Raw genomic sequence first — 13,119 nt, forward strand, 5'->3', positions numbered from 1 at the left:
CCACCAGTGGATACATCCTCTCCACAATGGCAGTATGAGAAGGCAGGCTGGTTTTCACAGAGATTGTATGTTGAGTGCAAGTGCTGATGTGGACATGGGTTAGCGGGCATCGTGAAACATGGTTAAATGGTTCTCACTTGTACAGTTAGTCATTTGCAGCTTCCGTGTTCCAGTTTGTGAGGTGACAGGAACAAGTGCTGTAAGGATCTGATAACAGCCAGACCTTTCAACAGGTCATCAAAACCTAATCTAACTGTTTTAAATAGAGAGGGGGATAAGATTTGTTAAGAAGATAAAAATATGTTGAGGATATTTTTGCTTGAGTACATTTTGTTTCAGAAATTGCAGGAATGTATTTAGGGAACTAGATTGTAATTGTAATGTCCAATACCTCCTGTGGATAAATGAATATCAGAATGTAGACATTATATGGACTATCGTCCAAGTGAACGTTAGAAACAGGAGCGCGTTCTGCAGCCTCCCAGTAGTGTGTGTGTACGAGGGACGGCCACCTCACTGTTGTCTCTTCACAGTGGACGGTTCACTGACCATACAGCACTGACCAAGAGTCCAATCGTCCACACACCCCAACCAGGACCAGGACATAACCTGAACAACATCAGACTCTGAGGAAACTGGGAGATGAGGAGAGATCACAAGCTGCTTTCACATGTTTGTTCATGTTGGAGACAGTATTGATCTGATATTGTGTATTGATCTGATATTGTGAAGAGGATCATCTTTTAGTTTAGTTTAGAGATACGGCACGGAAACAGGCTCTTCAGCCCACCGGGTCCGCGCCGGCCAGCGATCCCCGCACATTAAAACTACCCGACACACGCTAGGGACAATTTTTATATTTATACCAAGCCAATTAACCTACAAAGCTGCACGTCTTTGGAGTGTGGGAGGAAACCCACGCAGGTCACGGGGAGAACGTGCAAACTCCGTACAGACAGCGCCCGTAGTTGGGACCAAACCCGGGTCTCTGGCGCTGCAAGCGTTGTAAGGCGGCAACTCTACCGCTGCACCACCGTGACATCCTGTTTTTGTGAACATATTAATCCACACAACTGAAACAATCCATTTTATTTTGAAATACAGATCTCGCCGACATCAGCATTTTAATTGCAGCAAGACAACAAAGAATATTGGTGTCTGGGATGTGTGAATGACTGGCTCCTCCTGCAGGTAGGATTCAGGGGTGAATGATAGTTTGTTGCTCTCTCTGTTACTATTGAATAGTAACTCAGTGGTTTGTGAATGGACTGTTGCAGGATAGAGCATCATGAGGCATGAACGGGCCGAATGGCCTGCTCCTGCACTTATTTTCAATGTTTGATACCATTTACAAATGCCATTGCTGAAAATTACGATGTGACATATGGCTGAGTCATTGATGATTATTTAACCATTGAACAGAGAGAGACTGTACAATCGGGGAGGATTTTAATATCGTTGATGCTGAACGTGATGGAGTTAAACTGCAGGGGGCATTATGACCCCAGTCTAGGTATTTGTATTACCTACCCCTCTGTAGACAGGTGGCCCCAGGTATACTGAACTATGTCACTGCGACTCCAATCTATGGTCAGACTATTTCCCACTCAGCACAACAACGCCTGAGTGAGTGAATGCTGGTGAGACTGCCGGCTAAAGTCTGTACATTTAATGAGGGCACATTCCTGCAACAAGTATTTGGATCAAACCTCTGCATTACGAGGGTGTGTTCCACTTACAGAGCATCAGCCCCACAGCTTACAGTGGGAGCCGTTCACTTGAGATCATCATGGAGGTTGGTGTCCAGCCACAAGGACGGCTTTAGGGGCAGCAGAGAGAGCGGTCTCAGTGATGACCAACGGCCAAATAGATCAAAGGAACCCTAAAGCCCCTGCCCCACTGTACGAGGTAATTCAAGACGTAGTTCTCCTGAGTTTTCCCCTGACCCGAACTACCTCGGAGAATGTCCGTGGGAGTTCGTGGATGTCTCGTAGCGGCTCGTAGCGGCTCGTAATGCTAACGGTAGCGGCTCGTAATGCTAACGGTAAACTCGTGACGTTTTTCCATCCCAGCAAAAAATGTCCATTAGTAAAGAAATACTCGTGATGAAAAAAATTGTTACTTTTTATTCGTACGAGCTGCTATGAGACAGCCTGATCTGTACACTCTGGAGTTTAGAAGGATGAGAGGGTATCTCATGGAAACATATAAGATTGTTAAGGGCTTGGACACACGAGAGGCAGGAAACATGTTCCCGATGTTGGGGGAGTCCAGAACCAGGGGCCAGTTTAAGAATAAGGAGTCAGCCATTTAGAACGGAGACGAGGAAACACTTTTTCTCACAGAGAGTTGTGAGTCTGTGGAATTCTCTGCCACAGAGGGTGGTGGAGGCCGGTTCTCTAGATACTTTCAAGAGAGAGCTAGATAGGGCTGTTAAAGATAGCGGAGTCAGGGATATGGGGAGAAGGCAGGAACGGGGTACTGATTGTGGATGATCAGCCATGATCACATTGAATGGCGGTGCTGGCTCGATGCTTCTGCAACTATTGTCTGTTGTCTATTTTAGATATGTGGGGGGGTGGGGGAATATCGATCACGTTTGCATCATGTTCAGCATGGACATTATGGGCCAAAGGGCATGTTCCTCTGCTGTACTCTTCTATGTATGTTCACCCCAACAAACATATTTGCTATTTAAATTATTTTGGCATTTAGAATTGTCATTTGAATGCTGTTTATTTTTTTTTTTTAATTGGATTCCTATTATCATTGCCAGAGATTGAGTATCTTGTATGACCCCCTCTCTCCCCTACCCCCCCCCCCCCCCCCCCCCCCCCCCCCCCCCCCCCCGCCTTACACCGGAGTATTTACTGGTGCTGTCGTCTGCTCTGCCCATCTTACAGTTTGGAATTCCTGTTCTGTTGTTCAAAGTGAATGTGTAAACTCACGAGGCTGATGGTCTGATTGATGAGTCCAGAATCTCTCGCCTCTGGGCGACACATTGCTTCCTCAAGTCCCAGCGGTCTGTTCAGATGCTCGCTGCTAACAAAGGATGTTTAAGTAGCAGGATAATTAAGCAATATGGTTTTGATGAGATTCAACATGAGGAAACATCACATTGCTTTTATAGCAGGTCATATCATTATTGTCGAGCTATATCGTGTACATTAGCCTTGTGTTCAGATTCCATGCACGCTACGCACAGATGGAAGAAGCACGTTAGCTGCCATCATCGTAATTACTTTAGGAAATGAATTTTTAAAGGACTGAAATGAAAAAAAATATTAACCATGGGTTTTCATTTTACATTTGAAGGCCTTTTGCTTTTGCGTAGCCCGAGGCAGTGAGGTTGAGTTAATGACTCGTGTGTTACTCTCATGAGAGGAAGAGTCGACTGTTCATTCCACAGACGTGCTGACATCGCTTTGAAATGGTGATAAATATATTTGTTTCCAGTTCCAGCATTAGAAATAAACAGATAATAAATACACATTTTGTGATATTTTGTTAAAATGACCGTCTTTAGGTGAGTGCATAAAGACGGGCATTTTAACAAAATATCACAAACTATGTATTTATAATCTGCTTATTTCTGTGGACGTGGACACCAAGACTCCTATACATCTATACTCTATACATCAGCGCACCCTCGGGCCCAGCCATTTACCGTATTTACTCAATGCAAGTGGCTTTTTTCTCTTTGAAACCTGGGAAATGTTGGCCAGTGTTTCAAGTGTCAAACATTACCAAGTTTGTCTCGGGCGCCTGCGTTGTGCCTCAGCGCCATTTCCTCGTCCTAAGGCAGTCCACAAATACAAGTTGTTGTTGTTCCACCAATCCTGCTTATGATCCAATGGTGGGAATGTGTCGATTGGCCACATTAATCAGTATGACAACTGTTACATTCAAAAACGTTTCAATGGAATTTGTTTCACCTCAAATGAGCACTTTGAGTCCCAGCGCATGGCTTGACCCGTCCATGTCAATGTCCCTGTGATGTCAAACATTGGCTCTACATGCTGTGATGTAACTCTGGAACAAATGTCAGATCTCCTGAAGCAAGGTCTGAGGTAGGGATCTGACCTGAAACATCGTCTCTCCACAGATGCTGCCTGACCTCCTGAGTTGCTCCAGCACTTTGTGTTTTGCTCAAGATTTCAGCATCTGCAGTTCCTTGTATCTTGGGATCTTGACTTCCAAGTAATGCTTCTTGTCGTTATTTCCGGAAACATCTATTTATGTTCAGTATGTTCTCAATAAATGAACTTTCTCTTAGCAACAGAGGGAGGTGGATATTGGTGCCAACTTGCACTTATTTCTGGGTGTGAGGTGGGCACAAAACACTGTGGTTTAGCAGTAGAGCAGTCTGTGCCAGTATGTATTGGAATATTGGAATATCAGCCAATGTTTAAAAGTACTTGAAAAGTGTAAGGATTTTTTGGTTGGTGGCGTGTGCAGTCCGTGAAATTCTTTCCTGTTGCTTTGAGGTCCACAACATATTGGACTTGGCAATTGCATGCAACCTATCATTGCCCATGCATTGTTCATTGTGAATCGCTGTGGGCCATGCACCATGAACTGTTCATTGCAAATTCTTAATCCATGCATAGGATTAACAAACTTATCAGGAAGTCCAGCTCCGTCCTGGGGGTGGAGTTGGATTTATGGGAGGTTGGTCTTGGAGGGGAGGGTGCTCCTTAAACTGTGGGGCACCTTGGACAATACAGCTCACCCCCTCCATGACACACTGGTCAACCTGAGGAGCACCTTCAGCAACAGACTGGTTCCACCAAGATGCAGCACAGAACGCCACAGGAGATCCTTCTTCCCTGTAGCTATCAAACTGTACAACTCTTCCCCCTTCTGACATGGGCTAGACACTGTCCCTCCCCTCACCTCCCCTCCCCCCCCCCCCCCCTACCCCACCCTTCCCAATCTTTGCACATCTCCAATCCTTTCCACTCGTCATTTTAATTTCATGTATTTTGTGTTTTATGTCTGCTCATTGAGTCTGAAGAAGGGTCTCGACCCAAAACGTTACCAATTTCTTCTCTCCAGAGATGCTGCTCGTCCCGCTGAGTTTCTCCTGCTTTTTGTGCATAATTGTTGTTCCTTGTCCAAGTAGATGCCATCAGATCCCTGGTCTTGAACATCCCTGGTTTCAATCCCAGAGGCAGTCCCCCCCCCCATCAGGATTCCGATGGACAGGAATGTAACACATCAGGAAGGGAGGAGGATGAGGTCCAGTGACCATCCATCCTGGACAAGAGATTGGAGAATGACATTGTCACAGCAAACACACAGTTTAATTCAGGGGCAAGCACAAGATTCACGACAACATCCTCACATCATTGATACCTACCTGTTGGACTTCACCCTGAGCAAGGGGCCACTGTCTAAGAATAAAGGGGGGACCATTTAAAACTGAGATGAGAAAAAAAATGTTTTCGACCAGAGAGTTGATAATTTGTGGAATTCTCTGCCACAGAAGGTAGTGGAGGCCAATTCACTGGATTCTAAAGAGAGTTAGATAGAGCTCTAAGGGGCAGCGGTATCAAATGATATGGGGAGAAAGCAGGAATGGGGTATTGAATGTGGATGATCAGCAATGAACACAATGAATGGTGGTGCTGACTCAAAGGGCCGAATGGCCTCCTCCTGCACCTATTTTCTATGTTTCATTGTTCAATCACTGATACCTACCTGTTGGACCTCGCCCTGAGCAAGGGGCCACAAGGTCCTTGCATCAACTGGACATGATGGGCCTTTGCTAAAGTTTACAGTTCCTGCTTTACAGAGATGCTGCCTGACCCACTGAATTGCTCCAGCATTTTGTGTTTATCTTCGGTTTAAACCAGCATTTGCAGTTCGTTCCTACACAGAAGACACACAGTTCTTGTGTGGGAGAGGTGGGTGAGAGGAAGCTGGAAGTGAGATGGGGCTGGCTGGTAGGTTCATACCAATGGTAGACACTAAGTGCTGGAGATCTGGTCTGAAGGAGCCGAGACATATAACAATAAAACACTCTTGACATTGACTCTACGACGTAGTGTATCTTTGTATCAGCCAAACAGAAAGCCAGAAGTCCAATGTTGGGAGAAGGACAAACATGAAAGGCATACAGAGTGGCAAAGACCACAAGCTGTTAATTCACAATGTTGAACACATTATCGTAAGAGCTCTCGTTGCAAGCACAGACACTATTGCCAAGACCAGACTCGATTCCATTTATCCAACGGGTTCATTTCCAGTTGTCAGATGTAATTACTTTACTGGCTTCTCACCACTTAAAGAAATTCTTGCAATTATCTCATTGTTTTCAGTGTCAGCATGCCCCTTGGTCTAGGCATCCATTTGTGAAGGTCTGTAGTAGTTGTGTGATTGGAAAAATGGCATCAATGTGGATGCAGTCAGTGCCCACAGATGCAATGTGTTAATGACCAGATAATGGTCTCACCCTAAATGTGTGTTGCTCAGTCAGCAAACGGGCCTTGTTTTCCCTTTGTTCAAGGAGCTTTATTCAATGTTTACAATGTACTAGAAAATACAAGACTGTCAATAGTCACATGACATCAGGCAGTCATTATAATACAACAGTCCCATCCTTGTCTACAATATGTTCATACCCCTGCAGTGACCAGCATTCACGGGCAGCCTCCAGAGTCCACGTGGACACTGCGTGCTCCCTCTCCAGGCACACGCGAGCACGGACATAGGCCCGGAAGAGAGGCAGGCAGCGACTCTGGTGGACCATCGACTGCCCGCTGCCTGGACCCGTGGATGGCCATTTTGGCCGCGAACAGGCCTTTGTGCAAGAACCCGAGAAAGCAGAATGTCAATGTGTGAAACTCCGGAGTCAAAGAGATTGGAACTGAAACTGTGCGTTTAATGCGGCCAAAGGTGTCTATGCACGTTGCACCTTTACACAAAGAATGCAGACATGGCCATCAGTTGAGGGGGTTGGTGTGAGTGACAGTGCCAAATGTAACTGGTTCACCCTGCCCCGGATGGTAAGGGTAAACTCCATGGTGGGGTCCTTGACTCCGCAGACAACTGCAATGGAGGGGATGGTTGCGTTGGGCCCCCTCTGGGATTGTGCTACTGTGTCTCAATTGTCTGCCTCAATGACCTTCTTCAGTCTCCTCAGGAGAAGAGAGACCAACCATGGATGTGGTCCAAGAAACGGAGATGTTGACTCCCAGAACGACAGGTGCTGGGGGTTTACAATAGAAGACACAGAGTGCTGGAGTAACTCAGCGGGTCAGGCAGCATCTGTGGAGAACATGTATATAGGTGACGTTTCACAGAGTGCTGGAGTAACTCAGCTGGTCAGGCAGCATCTCTGGAGAACATAGTCATGCATCTTGGAAGGAGCTTTGTGTGAGAAGGAGGAGGCTGTGGGGTTTGAAACAATGAGAATTTGGGAAGAGCACTGTATGCAGTGAAGGTACACAAAAATGCTGGAGAAACTCAGTGGGTCAGGCAGCATCAATGGAGCAAAGGAAATAGGCAACGTTTTGGGTCGAGATTCAGACTCCATAGATGCTGCCTCACCCGCTGAGTTTCTCCAGCATTTTTGTCTACCTTCAATTTTCCAGCATCTGCAGTTCCTTCTTAAACATTGCATGCAGTGAGAATGGAGGTCTCTGGGGCGGTTTGGGAACTTTGGGAACTCTAAACACTGGGGCAGTTTGGGAACTTTATACCATCAGGCCACAGGGAGTTGCGGGCATTAGTTCCATCACACTGATAGTAGAACTTTCTCCTGGCAGTTTCCCAGCCGGGGATGAAGTAGATGGAGATGGGCGACAATGTGAAAACTGCAGCCATTTCACACTCTCATCAATTTGACTGAAGAGATCAGCAAAAAAACCCCAAGATCATTGTTAATTAATGTCTCTAATTATGGTTAATTGAAGCAGCTAATTATGGACAACGGCTGCGATCTGCACTCTGGTCTCATCAAGACTGATCTCTCTCCACAAACGATGCCGTTACACGTTGCTGGAATAAGGCTCGAAGGAGAATTGTGGACGTATTTTCTAATCAAGCTGTTGACTGCACAAGTTACTTTGTTTATGAGGCCATCATCTATCTTCCATCCATCATATTACAGTCCAATATCTCCCGGAGGCATTTGTTATTTCATACAATATAAACCTGTCATTGACAAAGCAAAAATGAGTGGAGACAATTCATGTCACCAGTAAATTAAATAAAAGTGAGTTCATAATTGAACCATGGAGCGCGTAGAATTACATAAATGGGCCATGAGTGTATGTCGGAGAGCTGGCCGTGGCTGGGAGAATCATTCCTATGCTTCATAGTGTGGGATTGGACCTGAAATATAATAAAATGATGGTGGTTTGGTGGAAAGATTTTCATCAGGAGAAAATGACAATGCTACTTGCGATGAAGATTGACGTGAAGCATATTCCCTAATCTAATGAATGGTACTATATTGAGGCAATCATTCCTTCTTTGTCATATTTGAGCCAGAATGTGTATTGTGCAGGCACTTGTGTTTTGGCTGTGATAATATCTTCAAACTGCTAACAAACACAACCTTGTCTGAGCCCAAGGTCACCATGCCATCCTGGACCATGTTTAACAGTTGGATGAGGGTACTGATTGTGGATGACCACATTGAATGGCGCTGCTGGCTTGAGGGGCCAAATGGCTTATTCCTGCACCTATAGAAACATAGACAATAGGTGCAGGAGTAGAGGCCATTTAGCCCTTCGAGCCTGCATTCGCCATTCAATATGATCATTGCTGATCATCCAACTCAGTATCCTGTACCTGCCTTCTACCCATACCCCCTGATCCCTTTAGCCACACGGGCTATTTAGCCACTATTGTCTATTGTGTATTGGACTGGAGGGTGGCACAGATGTGACACGTGGTCAATGCTGCAGCCGCCCAGCTCCAGCAACCCCAGCCTCTGGAGCACAGAACTAGTATGGAGGTCGTCACATGAGTGCAGGTCTGATCACGTATGATCCCGCCCAATCTGTACGTTGAGTAGTTGGTTTGTTTTTCTCTTTCCTGCTAGATGGACAACTATTTAAACACGCAGCTGGTGTCCAATGGGATATTGTCTAGGAAGACGGAATCAACATGTCTGCTCCAAATGATTGATTGATTGATTGATTGATTGATCACGCTTGATCAGGCAACGCAGTTATTGTTTGTTTCAGTTTCTACGTTTACAAGCGATCTTCTTTCCAACAACATTGTGGAAAATATTTATTTCAAAAAGAAAACAAAATTGCATCTTTAAACTAGAAGCAGGAACCAGTTTTGAATAGTTATAGAAGTTATATTCAATATCCCCGCAAATGATTCAAAGACTGAGTTTCTTTGGTGAAAATGCTGCAATATTTAACAAAAGCCAGAGAATGAAATCCATCCTCTCATTTTTTTTCCGAACAGGGACTAAATGTAAACAAATTAATTCCTTTCCTTGCGGCAGATGCTTAATTGGGAGAGTTGGATGTAGTTCATCGTTCAGTTAGCTCGTGTTTCGTTTGGTCAGTCAACATGGTACAAACACAGGGGGAATATGGGTCAGAGGTCAACATTATACCTAAAGAGTTCATGTCGTTCCCTGAAGTGCAGATAGAAATAATGAATTGTTGCTGTCCGCGGAGTGCCTGACATCGAAGGTAGACACAAAATGCTGGAGTAACTCAGCGGGTCAGGCAGCATCTCTGGAGAGAAGGAATGGGTGACGTTTCGGGTCGAGACCTTTCCTCTGACATTGAGCTGTCCTTCAGTTTGAGCCACTTATTGGCCACAAGGAAGTGGTCACAGAAGCGGGAATGGTCGGAGATGCTGGTGGGGACCAACACCTAGCTTAAGGTGGGGACAGAGATGCTGGTGCTGTGTTTTCCTGCGTTCCTCGTGGGCTGGAGGATCATCCTCTGGGGAGACGGCAGAATCAATGATGAGTTAGATTTTTTGTGGACAAGTGGTCTTCCTGCATTAAGGAATCTTTCTGCTTTGGACTTTCAAAGACTGTGTTCCTTTCACTATGTATTCTTACTGCAACTAAATTTCGTGAAGGAATAGTTTACACGGTGGCGCAGCGGTAGAGTTGCTGCTTACAGCGCCAGAGACCCGGGTTCCATCCCGACTATGGGTGCTGTCTGTACAGAGTTTGTATGTTCCCCCTGTGACCTGTGTGGGTTTTCTCCGGGTGCTCCGGTTTCCTCCCACACTCCAAAGACGTGCAGGTTTGTCAGTTAATCAGCTGCGGTACAAATTGTCCCTAGTGTGTAGGATAGTGCTCGTGTATCAATGGTCGGTGCGGACTCGGTGGGCTGAAGGGCCGGTTTCTGCACTGTATCTCTAAAGCCTAAAGTTAAAGTCTAAAGCAAGGTGTAGTAAAGAATCTACAAGTAATTATTGTAAAGAAAATGATTATATTTAATCTCAAAATAAGCTCCATTGAAGTGAAATGTTGCAGCAGGTTTCACACTTGTACGAACTGTGAAGTTAGCATTCTGCAGATGTTGTCAGTTGTCACGGTGACTCTGGGGCACGATTCAGACAGCTAGTGTCTTCATTACCTGAGGTCACCTGTATGTACAGGTAGGCTGATGATCAAACAATGGCACGCACCACCATTGAAAAGAACCAATCAAAACATTTAAGATGTAAACAATTAGAATGTGTTGAGGGGAATAGATAACGTTGACACACCACGTCTTTTACCCAGAATAGATGAAGCAAGAACCAGAGACATTGGTTTAAGGTGAGGGGTGAAGGAATCTAAGGCACCACCTTTTCACACTGAGGTGTTGGTACGGAGCTTGGATTACAACACAGACAAAGCAACACATTTGGAAATCTCTGTTGCTCTAGAATGCCAATGATGGGAGCAATGGTTGTAACAGCCTGGTATAAGTTAGCTTGCATCACTAAATGTAATATTTGGCCTAAAATAGATCTACTCTTCTGTTCGATCAGTTGAGAGGACAAACCAACTTTGCATGAAATTGGTCTCTGTCACAATCGTTCCTTCAACAATGACATGAAATCCCAGGCTAAATCCCACATTGATGTTCGATATAATCATCGTTGCATCTCCTGTCAGATCCTCATCTTTTATTCATGTCATTCATGAAGTTTGTTTTGTGGTCTGTTGTGATTACAATGTGATTTGGCAGAAAGTGAAACTTGCCTGTTATAAGGTAGACAAAAATGCTGGAGAAACTCAGCGGGTGAAGCAGCATCTATGGGGTGAAGTTTCGGGTCGAGACGTGCCTGTTATAATTCACTGTAGTTCTCTGATCCCAATTGACAGCAGTGTTTTCCCACTGTACATGGATATCAGGACACGGCGGGCAGAGTTATCTTTGTTATTCCGGTGGGGAACTAGAGGCAGGTTCACACTGCAGATGATCTGTTAGAAACAGGACCTTTGTTGGCCAGCAATTGCTTTGGAAATGGTGACGTCGCTTTGATGGATCAGAAACACCAGCTGGGCACAAGTATGGTACAAGGAATGAGAGGTTAGCATACGATGAGCGTTTGTCGGCACTGGGCCTGTAGTCGCTGGAGTTTAGAAGAATGAGGAGGGAACTCATTGAAACCTACAGAATATATTTAAGGCAGAGAGTGGATGTGGAGAGGAATGTTTCCACTAGTGGGAGAGTCTAGGACTAGAGGTCACAGCCTCAGAATTAAAGAACGTTCCTTTAGGAAGATGAGAGATAGATCAGCCATGATTGAATGGCGGAGTAGACTTGATGGGCCAAATGGCCTAATTCTACTATCATGTGATCAGTCGGCTGTGGATTCTCCAAGTTAGTCCACTGTTTTTGGGATGCAGAGATAGTTAGCTTTCAGATTACTCCGGGAGTTATAGGTCACAACGGAGAACTCCACTGGAAACAATGGGTTTATGAGGGAGAGATGGAATCATCTTCATGATTGACTGGCGGAGAGACTGGATGGGCTCGAATGGCCTAATACTACTATCACATATGACCTTATGACCTTACATCTGGGCTCAGAGCCAATCACTGAATCGACACACCTGGAGACAGTGAGCAAGCCAAGGTGTGTCGCAGGATGCTGAGGTTCCTAAATCAGCTGATGTTTTTGTTCAGTCCCTCATGTTCCAATTACCCAGAGTTTTATAAATGTGGCCAAAGATGCAGGAAGTCAGACTGTGGCTTTTGTACAAAAATATGCAAACAAAGTATGGGAGCTCGGTAAATTCTATCTGGGAACTCGATGCGGAACTCCCAAGTTCTGGTGTTTATTCTCGCTAATGCTCGCACCCGCACTGCTTGGAGATTCCTTTACTGCAGAGCAAGGCTGGTCTGAGGTGTCTGAGTTTCACTTTTCTCTGTCTGTCTTCCTAAACTAGCATCTGCTGTACTTCTCTCACAAACAGCTCAGTGATATATTGGTCATAGAAACATGAAAATGGTGTGGGGAAGGTTTTCGTCGGTGTTGGTCGGGAGCTGGGACATGTTATGTAACTTCATGTCCAATGGGGGCTGAGCTTGGCAGTAACAGAGCTCAAGGTAATGGCCTGAGTCTGTCGACCTTTCAACTGGTTCTAATGCAGCGATGAATGTTGTGTGCCTCCGTCTCTGGAGAAAATTCCAGAGATTCACGGACACTGTGTGCAAAATGCTGTGACATCTGGAGCTGGAAAGGGTTCCCCCGGCCTTAAACTCCTGACCCCTTGTAACTGGGTCCCCAACATCGGGAACAATGTCCTACCGATGCCTGATCCAACCCGTTAAGAATTTTGTAAGCTACATCACTAAAGGGAAATCCCCCCACAACTTGGTCTCATTCTGGGCCAGTAGAGAGAATAAAACCAGTCACTAACTGATGTTACAGTCCTGCCATCCAAGGAATTAGTAGAGCTGCCTGCTCTGTACTGTGTCTATGAATAATTCCCCCTTCTCTCAGATTAGGAGACCAAAACGTCACGTAATACTCCAGGTGTGGTCTCCACAGATGCTGCCTGTACAACTGCAGTTACTCCACATTTTCCTAGTCTCACATTCTTTGCATACTGATGTTAACATACCATTGGCTTGTTCAGAGCAGATGATTATATGGTGCTGCGTGATGGGGGTAGTATGTGCA

General features: G+C 45.3%; 1 protein-coding gene across 2 annotated transcripts in view; it reads left to right on the forward strand.

Annotated features, from left to right (window-relative positions):
• The first annotated feature begins 1,104 nt into the window (after nucleotides 1–1,104).
• LOC129707558 (disks large-associated protein 4-like) overlaps nucleotides 1,105–13,119 on the forward strand; it is a 206,471-nt gene continuing 194,456 nt past the window's right edge. For both annotated transcript variants that reach the window (XM_055652698.1, XM_055652699.1), the window contains exon 1: nucleotides 1,105–1,191. The gene's annotated coding sequence lies outside the window, so the exon portion shown is untranslated. The remainder of the gene's footprint in view (nucleotides 1,192–13,119) is intronic.

Source organism: Leucoraja erinacea, chromosome 21 (genome assembly GCF_028641065.1).
Source record: "Leucoraja erinacea ecotype New England chromosome 21, Leri_hhj_1, whole genome shotgun sequence".
Classification (NCBI taxonomy): Eukaryota; Metazoa; Chordata; class Chondrichthyes; order Rajiformes; family Rajidae; genus Leucoraja; species Leucoraja erinaceus.